Source organism: Chionomys nivalis, chromosome 15 (genome assembly GCF_950005125.1).
Source record: "Chionomys nivalis chromosome 15, mChiNiv1.1, whole genome shotgun sequence".
Lineage (NCBI taxonomy): Eukaryota > Metazoa > Chordata > Mammalia > Rodentia > Cricetidae > Chionomys > Chionomys nivalis.
In genome coordinates, this window is record NC_080100.1 from 6469079 (window position 1) to 6481993 (window position 12915).

Below are 12915 nucleotides of genomic sequence, written 5' to 3' on the forward strand. Positions count from 1 at the left end.
CACCTCCAACAGTTCCTCCAAACATCCTGAGCTCGGATCTTCGCCTGACCCCAGACCCTGAGCCCGGGTACTAAACGCATGAAGCGGAGGTGCCAATGCACAGAGGCTCCGCGAGTGGCTAGCGGGTCCCCAGGCCTCATCACCCCTGCCTTAGTCTACCTCAACAAAACAGCCTGACGGAGTTGAATCCTAGCCCCACTATCCCCGGATTCTCGCGAACACCGCAAAGCCCCTGTACCGAGAGCAAGAAAATGTCCCCGAGTCCACAGGGCTGGGAGGTAGGCTATTCCGATCGCCAGACCTGGCTGGCTGCAGCTCCCACCACGCTAGCCTGGTTTCGCGCGGAGTGCGCACACAGACCTCCACAGTACCTGAGAGGTGCTGGTCGAGGTGCAGGCTCGCCCACTGTCCGATCGCACACCCGGACACTCCAGCTCCTCTCCAACGCACGCTGGAATCTGAGCAAAGGCTAGGACACAAACTTCCAGCCGGTGCACTACCTCCACTGCGACCGCCCCCGCACTGACGGTGGTCCTATTCCTACTCGCGCGGCTGCCGGGCTGTCCCCACCCAGCTGCCTGCAGAGTAACCCTAACCGAGACCAATACCACCCACAGACAGTCCAATGTTGCCCCAGGTCTAATTCACCCGCGCAGGGTCTCAGCCACGACACCCAGGGACGCGGTGGGGAGCAGGCTCACCAGATGTGGGGAGCGTTCCTCCTGCCAGTCATCCAGCGCCCGGGGCCCGGAGGGGCTCCAAGGGTCCTCTTCAGCGCACTGCAAGGGAAATCGAGGCAGCTGCCGCTACTGCTCCCCGCCACTTCTCCAGAGCTATCCTCTGCTCGCAGCGCGCCGGGCTGGGGACCAGCTCCGCCGCCAGGAGCACGGAGTCCCTAGTTGTGCAGCTGAGCAAGCAAGCTCGCGTTGAGTGAGGGCGACCCTCAAGATGGCAAAGTTGGGTGCCCTCTGCTTGGTAGCCGCTCGTAAGAACACCCCCAAAGAAGGGTCGCACGTGCTGGAGTGTCCCCGCAATGAGAAACTGGGATGCAGAGGCCACCTCTTCTGCAGGGGCTGCGGCCGGTCAGGGTTTGAGAAGCCCACCCGCTACAGGAACGCAGCACCCGGGAGTGGGCACAGTGTGAGCCGCCGGCGCCGGTGCCGCCTTCCCGGCGAGTAGAGCCCCGCTGGATGCGCGGGCCCGGAGCTCGAGGAGGGGAGCCCAGGGCCGCCTTGCCCCGCCCTCGCCCCGCCCCCGCCGCCGCACCTCCCCTTCTCCGCCCCTCCCGGGTGCAAGCTGAGAGCCCCACCCGCCCCTGACCTCCCCAGGCCCCTCCTCTTGCCCCGCCTCTTCCCGAGATGGGACCCCCTAAACACTCCCCGGGGGACTGTCACCACACCCCACAAGGCCCATTTGTGCCCCCGAGGGCAAGTTCACCCAAATGGTGACATTTTAGGGACTCTCTTTCTCGGCTCGCCGAGACCTTCTAAGGTTACCCGCCCCCTGTCCAGTCGCTCCGACGTGGCTACTTTGCGGGTTGGGCTGTATAAAGGGCTGGAGGCAGCTCGACGCAAATCAGAGACGTGGCGATTCTACTAGGCCTGCCTAGGCTCCAGGTATGTGCGCGCCCTTTGGCGGATCATGGGTGGGGAGAGGGTAGAAGTTTAAGATTCAGTTCTTCCGTGTCATCCTAAGAATGCTAGGGGCAGGATGGGGGCCGGGGGACTAGGGGCTCGCCGCGGATTCTTGCCAGCAAGTTGGGCCCACGTGGCTCTCAGCTAGTTTTGGCTTACTTGGAGAGCGTAGATCAGACAAATGAACAAATCTGCCTTGCAGGGAAGCAGAGCAAGAGGCCTCCAAGTGGCCCAGGTTGCATTAGGAGAGGGTCTCTTCATGGACAGAGCCAGCTGGGCTAATTTGCCAGTCTGCAAGGATATTTGAGCCTCTCGGAAGAGTTTATATTAGAACGCAAAGTAAATCGCCTTGGCAGGGCAGTTTTGTTGACTGAGTTCTTTTCTCCTTCTAGGGAAGTGATCAACTCACGGGGTTTTAAACAACTTACGGAGTGGTTGAATGGGAAAGTCACAGGATAAAGAGAGCCAGGAAACTCGGGTTCCTACCCCTGTAGCCACGTGGGATCCCTTCCCTCAGAGAGCTTCTTCAGTCTATTTTTTCCCTATCTTGGGCTTTGTTAGTGGCTTCAGGATGTTTTTGCATTAAGGGACCTCATGAGTGACTCTTTTAGCTGCAGGACCGAAGGTCGCCCTCATGGGGCCACATTCACACCCTGGTAATTGGCAAGCTGCAAAGCAGTTCAGAGGTCTGTAAGGGTGTGCCGTGTGCCACTGTACTAACTGGAGACCTGTTAATAGCAGGAATGTGTCACAGCCCCTTCCAGGACCATGAGATTCAAGAGGAGAACAATAGAAGCACAAATTGCCCCCAATTTGTCGTTTCTGTCACCTTTCAGATAAACGAATTCAGTGAAACTAATTTGAAAGCCTCTGTGGGAGCCCCCAGAGCGCACCGTGGCTGGAACTGTGCGCTCGGAGGGGACCAGGGGCCCAACTCTGATGGCTTTTCCGGGCTTATTTGGGAAGCATCCCTCACAGTTGTTTGACTGGCTTCTAGCTCTTGGTGGCAGCTCCTGGTTTCTGGGTCTTGAAGGGAAAAGTCAATGGGTTTCCTGGGCTTGCTTCTGCTTCAGAAGTGGATGGGAACTGGAGCCATTGCTAAGGCTCTCCTTCCCTTGCCTACGTGGCGCAGGAACCTGAGAGGCTCTTGGAAGAAAGACGAAGGCCAACGGCCAAGGTCTGGCAGTGGAGGATTTCAGCCTTCTGCCTTCGTGTGGGTGGGTGGAACCTAACAGGGTGAAGAAAGACAAATTAAGACTCAAATGTGTTTAGCTAATTTGTATCTGCTACTGTTAAAAACAGTTAACACTTTTTAATAAATTATTTTTTAAGAAAGAAAAAGTGAGGTGCATCATGCCTGTGTGCCCAGCGCTCTGGTGCCTGAGGCAGAAGGGCTGGGGCTTAAGGCCAGTTTGGGGTCACCTAGGGGGACCCTGTCTCATATAAACTCACAAGCAAGCAAAGAAACTCATCTTAGCTTGGAGGCCTAAGCCCTGTGCACCCTGAGGATTATCACATAGACTCTCCCCCTCGAAATGAAGCTACTTTGTGTCCCTGGAGTCGGAAATGGGTTCAGTCTGGCTGTTTACAAACCACACTGTACCACTGTTGGAATTCATCACCAGTGATCCGGAATTAGAAACCTTTAATAAGCGAGGACAGAAACCAAATTCTCATTAAGAATACTTTCTTGGTTTAAAGTGGACTGGTTCTAAGCTGAGGACAATTTTGTCGCAGACTTGCAGAAAGTCTGTGAACTTTCTGAGCTAGTGTCTTCTGGTGCCACTTGACCAGCTCACCAGAAATGTCAGTCAGAAGCAGCAAAGGCAAAAGGAGTCGTTAAACATCAAATACCTGAGACTCAGCACCAAGGAGGCACTCTGAAAAATGTAATTGCTTTAAAGTGCTTATAAATATTTCCTTTTTCTAATAAAATTTGATTTTTTTTTCCTTTTAAGAAGTCTTTCTTGTTAAAGTACCCGAATCTCCAGACTGTAAAACTAAATGTGATTACAATTTTACCAAGGGTGTTCTGTTGTCATCGCACTGAAACTCTCTCTCTCTTTCCCTCCCTGCCTCCCCACCCTACTCCCACTCAACTGCTTCGGGTGAGCCTTGTGTACAGGGTCAAAACTGAGGAAAGCTGGGAAATGACACAGCTGGTGGAAATGATGAATCTGGGGCGCTGATTCATGTGACTTGAAAAACGCCATCCATTTCCTGACTCACCTAGGATGCTCTTCAGCGATACCAAGCCGTACATGACTTTGAACTAATGCAGCCATTTCCCATCTACCCCCTCCCAGGGCCTGATTACCGCCGGAGAACGGAGCAGGGAGAGCTGCAGAGAGCACGGTCTGAGAGACGTGAAGACACAGCTGTGGACCACAGCTGGCTTTCCCAGGAAGATTCACTACCTGCGGACTTTAAAATGTAATAAGAGTACTAAAGTATTAAAGGAAAATAGAAACAGTCCTGGAATCCTGGCCTCTTTACATTTCGTGTGTCCCTGCAGATGAGCCAGGTTGTTAGAGTCACCGTTAGACAATTTTTCACCCTGGTTTCCAAGATTTGCCAAGATCCTATGCTTTGTTTTTGTTTTTTTGACAGAGTTTCTCTGTGTAGCCCTGGCTATCCTGGATTCAGTCTGTAGTCCAGGCTGGCCTCCAGCTCAGAGATCCAGCTGTCTCTTTCTCCCCAGTGCTGGCATTAAAGGCAAGTGCCACCATTGCCTGGTTAATGCTCTCCTCTTTAACACAGCTAAACACGGATGCAAAGACGGGAAGCTTGAGGTCACTGTAGCATTGCTCAGAGCAGTTCCAGGATTATTTGTGTTTAGGATTCAGAAGGTCCACAGTTGTAGTTACGGATGACACCATGATGGCCACCTGAGGAGGTTTTCACAGACGAAGGCATTTGAACTGGAGAAGTTGTGTGAACTTCCACTAGTCTGCTGGGTTTCGCCAGAACCCCCTTAGGCTTCCTTTGCCCCAAGAAAGCTCGTTCCCTGAGTGGTGTTAAGGAGACTAGATTTGTTTTAAAAGAACATGGTACGTGCCTAGAAGCTGTCATCTCACAGACACACTCACATATACACACTCACAGACTTATACACACATAAACACTTACACACTCACACACACACGCAAACTCACACACATGCACACACATGCACACTCACACACAGATAAACACACACATACAGTCACACACAGAAACACACACACACATACACAGAAGGGGCTTTAAAGAATATGGTATAAAGTGCAGATTCTCAGGTCTTAAGGTGAAGTTCCAGTTGTCCACTCTGCTAGTTGTCCACTCCAGCATGGCCCCCTCCAAAGTCTAATTTCTACCCGAGGTCTACCTCAGCTTCAAAGGGGTGTGACAATGGACTTTGTCCTCAGTTATTTCTGAGGGATGACAGAGAGACCTGCCTTCACCCACCCTGGGGGAGTTCTGCTTCCCAGTTACCTCTCAGATTCAAGCACACTAAACATGGCATTCTTTGACCTCATAGCCATGTTCAAAAAAGCGGCCACAGCAGTAAATAAATTCAGGGTTTTCCCAGACAAACCCTCAGGAAGACGTGCTCGCTCTCTGGAAGGGGAAGGACTTAGTCTTCAGCCATTATTTTTTTTTTCTGAACACGTTCAGTGATACCCCAAGCGTTCAGTAGGGCATCACGATTTGCTTCTGCTACATTTCCAGAAATCAAAGCCTTCTAGATATGTGTGCACACACGCGCACGCAAGTACACACACTCATGGCTGGATTTCTAGATATGTTTTCTGGCAACCCAATTTCCTGAAGATAAAGCTTGTGCCCTAAAAGCAGTTCAAGTTGTCTTTTAGAAGCATGGAATGGGGAGCAGGAAAATGCTGTTTAAATGATTTTTTGGAATATCTACAGGAAAGGCAGATGGTTTCCGGCAGGAAGATAAAGCATCCTCTTAGTTTCCTTGGAGTTATTTTCTGACATTGGGACTCATATGTCTTGAGTGTTTATAAGCAAAGAGTGGCTGTACTTACTTTAAAAAGGCATTTTGACTTTTTAGCCAATGTCTTCTACGTTCTTCTGTCTTTGAGAAACAGAGCTTTGAGGGGGCATAAATCCTTTCAGAAATACATTTAAAAAAATATATTTGGATTTTGAAGCACAAATTTCTCTGTCCAAGTTTATTTCAATATTTGCCAACTAAATTTAGCATAGTGACCTTGAATTCAATAAAAGGGAATTAACCAAAGGGGGGTATGTCTTCTCAAAAAAATTAGGAGGAATACAGATTGTTGGGTTCTTGTAGTCCTCTGTCAAAATTTATTTCTGACCTTCCTTCCCACTCCCTCCATTACTGCCTTAATTCAGCATGTCAGTTTCTCTCCCTCCAAACACAGCACTGCTGACAGCAGTGATTGCTCCTCAAACAGCATCACCCCCTCCCCAAGCATCATCTTTAATGACACAAGACTGATTTTATTTGAATTGCAAAATAACTGGTTTTAAAACAAACACAAACAACAAAACTTTCTTGCAGCTGGATGAAGCCTTGCTATTCAGTTGGGGACAGCAAGTTGAATGGTGGGTGAAATTCTGGGCAGATGTAAACCCCCAGATGTGATTTTTTTTTCCTTTCCTCTCCAGCCTGAGTCTGTTCAGAACTTAATGTGGTGGCTGAATTACAGTCCCCACCTTAGTCTGCAACCAGAAATAAGCCGGGAGCAAAGGTGATAGTGAAAATGACTCTTAAATCCTGGGGCCCTAGCTGCTCTGTGTTCTTAACCCTGATTATTGAGTGGACTACGCTGAGAAGAGATGGGGGTTAACAAAGCTGACCTGTGGGTGTGTCTGTGGGAGGATTTCTAGGGAAAATGAACTAAGAGAGGAAGACACTATACTGGCTTTCTGTGTCAGTTTGATGAAACCTAGAGCAGCCTGGGAAGAGGACAGACACCTTAGTTGAGGAGCTGCCTCCTTCAGACTGGCCTGTGACATATGTGTGAGGCGTTTTCTTGATTAATGATAGAGACAAAGAGCACAGCCCACTGTGGGTGGTACCACCCCCAGTTAGGTGGTCCTGGACCATATAAGATAGAGAGCTGAACAGAAGCCAGAGAGCTAGCAAGCCAGTAACCAGTATTCCTTCATGGCCGATGCTTAAATTTCTGCCTCGACTTTCCTACCTTGGGTTCCCACCCTCATTTCTCTGAGTGCAGAACTAGAGATCTAATAGGAGGTAAATCCTTCTTCCCGAATTCCCTTCTGATTGTGGTATTTATCACAGCAAAAAAAGAAGAAAAAAAAACTAAGGCCCTCCACAGACAGCATGGTGTGAGTTCTTCTTCCTTGTCCCCCTCCCCAGACAGCATGGTGTGAGTTCTTCTGCCTTGTCCCCCTCCCCAGACAGCATGGTGTGAGCTCTTCTTCCTTGTCCTCCCCAGGGTGAGAGACTGAAACCTCCCATACTACTAGCAAAATCTTTCCTCTTTAAATTCTCTCTCTGGTTTGGTCACGATGGTGAAAAAGGCAACGAACACAAGCCCCTGAGTCGCTTCCTGTTGCCTTTCATGCATCAGCTCTGCTTCAGAGCTGAGAATGCAGATCCAGAAGGAGGCTACCAAGGAGTCTGAAACGTCATCCCTAACCATAAGCCCCAGGTCTCCGCTCCATCCTTTCCACCAGCGTTCCCAACTTCAGCAGCTTTTGCTGCACAGTGCTGCAGGCGCTCCCCCGCACTTTAACAACACAAGAGCCGTACTCTGTCCTGTTTGAAGGAAGAACCACAAAAAAGCCAACTCCTGCCCTGTTTGGGATTATGAAGTTCATTTGTAACAGTAGACTAATACTCCATCAGGAGCTCATTATTGTCCTGACATTCTGCAGTCTACAGAGCATTAAGATAGGGACACAATTCAGCAGAGGTTTTTATCCCCTTTAACAAAGATCCCTTCCCTCCTGGTTCCAACATCTTCCTCATTTCCGTCCAAGAATTCATTATGATGAGCTTAGCATCCAGAGTTTTACCAACATTCTGTCCAGGTGGAAAAGCAGCACATGAAGCGTCTGTGGTGCAGCTCGAGTATCACAGGGAAATGTGCTACAGACAAACGTGAGAAAGCAGAACCAGACTCAGTATCTGAACACCAGAGAAAGAACGGAGCAAAATGGACATGTGATACTTTGTATCAAGTTAGTGGAACAGACTGTACAGGTTAATAGACCGCAAAGATACAACATATAAAAATTTGTTTTGTTTTTTAAGACAGCTTTACACAACAGGAAAGCCTCTGGCAACCTACCTAGCTTCCTAGAAAAATCTGGCGTCTAAGTACTGAAGAAGGAATGACAACCCGAATCAATGTGTAACATTAACAAAACTGACCACGAAATATGTTCCCAGGCGAAGGTCAGGGAACGTCTCAGACTGGGTCCCTCTGTGTAGTCTGTGGAAGAAAGAAAGACGTTTTCGACTCACCATTAGTTCTTATTTTATAAAATATTATTTAAAAATTAAGCGAAGGATCTTTCTTCTGGATTCTACTCTTCAACACTAAAATACTGATTTTAAAGAGTAGTGTGTTTTGTCAAAAGCTTTTTCGGCATCTAATGAGATGATCATGTGGTTTTTATTTTTCAGTTTGTTTATATGGTTGACAGATTTTCATGTGTTGAACCATCCCTGCATCTCTGGGATAAAGCCGACTTGATCATGGTAGATGATGGTTCTGATGTGTTCTTAGATTCTGTTTGCCATTATTTTATTTAGTATTATAATAGCTTCAGAAAATTCCCCAAACTAATGAGATCACTAGGCTCTTCCCTTCCAGAGAAAGCCAAAAAGTTGCAAAGAAGACTCTCAGACAAGCCCAGCTGCAAAGAAGATCCTGAGACTAGACCAGCTCCCTGGAAGAAGCAAAACCAGCTGAGCTGCCTGGAAGAGGTTTAGATCAACTGGGGCACCTGGAAAGGACACTTTTCAACCTGGTGAACAGCCTGAAGGCTGTGCACTATACTCCAGGGTCCCAGCTTTGGGAGCTATCTCCCATTCTGGGGGTGTGCTGTGCACTATGCTCCAGGGTCCCAGCTTTGGGAGCTGTCACCCATTCTGGGGGTATGCTATGGCTATCCAGCTGTCTTTGAGTCCCTCTCACCGCTGTGAATAAGCCTTCACTCGTTTTCCTGTCAGTAATGCCCATAGACCCACTGGTTCACCAAGCTGGACTTTGGTCTGTCATGGGTTCCCTCCCTACATGGGATGAGCAAAAGTGTGTGCCGTGTCTCCCAGTAAAAAGCTTTCTCTCTCTCTCTCTCTCTCTCTCTCTCTCTCTCTCTCTCTCTCTCTCTCTCTCTCTCTCTCTTTCTCTCTCTCTCTGTCTCTCTCTCTCTGTCTCTCTCTCTCTCTCTCTCTCTCTCACACACACACACACACACACACACAAAGAAAACTAAAGAATAGTATGAACGTTTAGCTGCAGATCCAGCGATCCTAAGGAAGAACCCTTAGGAGAATGAACAGATTCTTAGAACAAAGAGGACAGTTGGAAAGACTTCTGCAGCAAGGAAACTTGGGAAGCCTCAACAGGGCCTGAATGAGCTGGTGCAGGAACCACGTGGGATGTTGTATCCTGAACACTCCCCACTTTCATCATTTCACAGAATGCTGAACCCCTCAGTCAACCGTCTCCATGGAACTGAAGAAGACCTATAATTATTAAGTGAAGCAACAGTGAAATCCCATAAAGAAAAAAACTTCACCTGAAGAGGACTAAGGTTGGTGCAAGCTATTCAGTCATGTTGATACAGTTACATAGACTGAAAAACACTGAAATATCAGCCCAGGAGTCAGCAAAGAGAACAACTTTGTAGCAGAGAATCTATGAACGGCCGGCCAAGGTAGGCATTTTTTAACACAGGTGGCAGGTAGCTTGCCGGGGAGAGCAGGGACTCAACACCAGAGTCTAAGGCGGTTGACCCTCCAGGTATACAAGTGTTGGCTGAATCACTTCCCTCAGGCCATTCATTCAAATTGCTTCAAAGTAGATGAAAGCAAAAATTAAAACAAAACAGTAAAAACATTTAAGAAACACATAAGCGGTTATCCACATGACCTCTGGCTAGGGAAGGAGTTCTTAAAATAAGATACAAAGACCAGCCAAAAAGAAAAACCAGTACAGCAAACCACATTAAAGTTTAGAATGTCCATGCAAGGATATACGACTTAAAAGCAAGCCCTGGCTCTGGGGGACTTTGCGTGCACACAAACTACAAAGGGGATAGACAGTGTATACTCCCAATCTCCAGTCGATCCACTGGAAAAGAACTAAGTGCAAATATGTACAAATAGAACAGACATTCAATGGCTAATAGGCATAATAGTATCATGCCACCCCTTATACAAATCACAAAAGCCAACCAAAATTAAGGGGCCATTAAATACCAGTCAGACTGGCTACAGTTAAGAAGTCTGGCAATAAAAACTAACATCAGACACTGGCAAAAATGGCTCTAGAAGTGTGAATTGTTATAATCACTCTGGAAGGCATTTTGGGTACTCTTGTAAAGTTGAAAATGCACATTTCAATATATCCATTGGACAAGGGGAACAGGAAAACTACTATTGGTTTATTAATAAATAAAAACTAACTCCTAAAACTAAATAACTTACCTGAACAAATGTATGGACACATACACAGTAGTTAAAAGGCCCAGACATGAATGCTAAATTCATGACTTCCTGTCCGAAAGAGAGGGAAGACTGTAGAGAGCTAAACAGAGGCCACCAATTGTAGATGTGATCTTGTTTTTCCATTAATAGAGAAATAAGGAATAGTGCACATACTGAAATGTTAAGATCAAACAGGGCAGTTTGGGTGGACACTCATTAGATTAGCGCCCTTTTCTGAATCCTCAAAAGATTTCCTAATTCAATAAAGAGGGTTAATGGGAAGAAAGGAGGCACAGAGTCAGTGCAGGAAGCTCATTAAAGTCGTTTGTCCCGAAGAAAAGTAAGAATCTGTAGCAGCTGGAGGGACATGCGCACAGAGGGATAGTTTAGAAGTGGATCACTGGAAGACTGTTTTAGCATTGCCTGAAACGCTTCTATGGACAGAGTCTAAGTATCTATGTAGTAGGAAAACACAGTAATCCCAGGACAAAGGCCTTGCTGAGCTAAGAGGCCATAGGATTTGTGTTTGGAGGGAGCAGGGTCCTCCTAGAATTATCAAAAGAATGCCGACCAGGGAGAGACCCAATGAGGTGGGGATTGAATCTTTATCGACACATGTAGATACCTGATTCCCTGAGAACTTCTGTTTTCCTAACATGGCCTGAGCAAAGCTTTCATCTGGAGCAGAGAGCAGGTATGAAAAGATAAAGGGAACAACAGAGTAAGCACAGTACACATCAGGAAAATGAACTTCCTGAGGAGCTGCCCTAGAGTCTCTATAGATCCAGGAATATTCATGGTCCTTATCCCGACATGAACTCCATCGGCAGTCTGGTGGGTTCTGTCCAGCATCATTAAGCATCTCCAGCACAGGCAGATGTATGGGGATAATAGAATCCAACTAGAAGATGATTAAGCATCTCCAGTATAGGCAGAGATATGGGATGCTAGAATCCAGGCAGAAGATAACAGGCAGGAGGAGCAGGGACACTTAGGAAGTTTGTGAGAAGTACTTTTGGGAGCATCATGCAGTGAGAACTAGCTTTTAAATACCCAGAGACAAAACAGGTGGCTCTGTCAATGGCTTGGAGTGTGGGGCACTAGCTGAGATCTAGGAACCATTGTCATGGGAGCCTGGTATTCCAAGGTCTATCTGTGGCAATAGAATTAAAAAGGAACGTTTATGTTTGTTGAGAGTGATAGCTAGGAACAGAAGACGAACATCTCAGATACAGGATCAGTGCTGACATTTGATCTCAAAGAGAAATCTTCAGTGACTCGAGCTATATAGTGGACTTCATATGCAGTTATATGAAGTTAACCATAGACAAAATCATTTCATAGTTTTGAGTGTGTGATTCAGAGGCGAAAGAAAAAAAAAGATCTCTGTGAAGTAAACCAATAACCCAAGGAATACAGAAGTATCTGATTCTAGCTCCAAACTATATATCCTTGTTACTATACCAGCCTGCACCTACAGGTCTCAACACAGTAAACGCTAACAAGCATACAATGGAATTTGACGTTCATTTCCAGTGCCTCCTTGGCAGAGATAGTGATAAACCTTCACTGACTGGACTGATTAGAAGTAGCTGGAGACCTTTCCAAACTTCAAAAGTCTTTGTATATATTCAGTCTCCATGGATCAGGGCCCAGACCTGTAATTTCAGAATCTGACAACCATACCTGTTTAAAAAAAAATCACTTTCCCAGGTCTGTACTAGATGGGGTCTTAGAGCTGAGAGATGTGGTCACAAGCCCTAACCAGAAGCAGTCTCCCACTGAGAAGAACAACTCACAAATGAAAATTTAATTTTCTACAAAGGAGTCTCCCCGGGGAAACAAACTATTCTTAAGGATAGGACCCATCCCAAGCCGTTGATGGCCAACAGAAAGCAAATACAACGGCATTTTTGAGGTTCCTTGTGTCTTAATGTCAGGGTTTTTATTTTATTTCTATCTTATTTATTTATTCATTTATTCTTATTGTGCAGGTTTATGTGTTATAACTTCTTATTTTAAGTTTTTATGTGATTCCTGAGTTGTGAAGGAGTGCATCTCTGTATATTTATCTGTTTCTTTGTCTTTTCTTAAGTCTTTTTCCTTCTGTCTGCTTAGTCTTATTCCAAAGCATTAGATTTTGTTTCATCTTATTGTATTTCATTTTATTAGTATCCCTTTGAAGCCTGTTCATTTTCTAATGAGAGACAGAAATGGTAGGGAAGAGGGGGAGGAACTGGGAGGAAAGAGGGAGGGGAAAACCTAATAAGATGAAAAATCTAATTTCAATAACAGAAAGGTAAACAAACAATGAATAAGGAAAAAGACATGAAGTTGGTGTGGGGTGTTGGGGATGAGTGCAGGGGGAAGTCGAAGGGAAAAAATAGGGGTCTATATGATCATATTTCATTGTATACATTTATAAAAGTCTCTAAGATTAAAAAATACTTTAAAAATGGATACAGCATCAACTATCATGTATGGTGCTGTCGGTACTGAGAGGACAAAGATGGCAGTGCCCAGTTGCCCTCTTGCCCATCTCTAGGATTCTCCTGCAGTGTTCAAAACTCTTCCTGCAGAGAGTCTCATCCCACCCAGGCTGCGCTGACACAGGCTTCC

The 12915-nt window shown here is 46.6% G+C and overlaps 1 protein-coding gene and 1 non-coding gene across 4 annotated transcripts in view; one reads left to right on the forward strand and one right to left on the reverse strand.

Moving 5' to 3' along the window:
• Sema5a (semaphorin 5A) overlaps positions 1-1174 on the reverse strand; it is a 432689-nt gene extending 431515 nt beyond the window's left edge. For 2 of the 3 annotated variants that reach the window (XM_057789435.1, XM_057789432.1), the window contains exon 1: positions 702-1174. The gene's annotated coding sequence lies outside the window, so the exon portion shown is untranslated. Of the gene's footprint in view, positions 1-371; positions 446-701 lie in introns of those variants that run through there. The other variant, XM_057789434.1, reaches the window with a different exon arrangement.
• A 2621-nt stretch (positions 1175-3795) lies between these two features.
• LOC130887711 (small nucleolar RNA SNORD123) lies at positions 3796-3864 on the forward strand. The gene has a single exon (XR_009058404.1). It is a non-coding gene; the product is annotated as a small nucleolar RNA SNORD123 (small nucleolar RNA).
• Positions 3865-12915: the final 9051 nt, after the last annotated feature.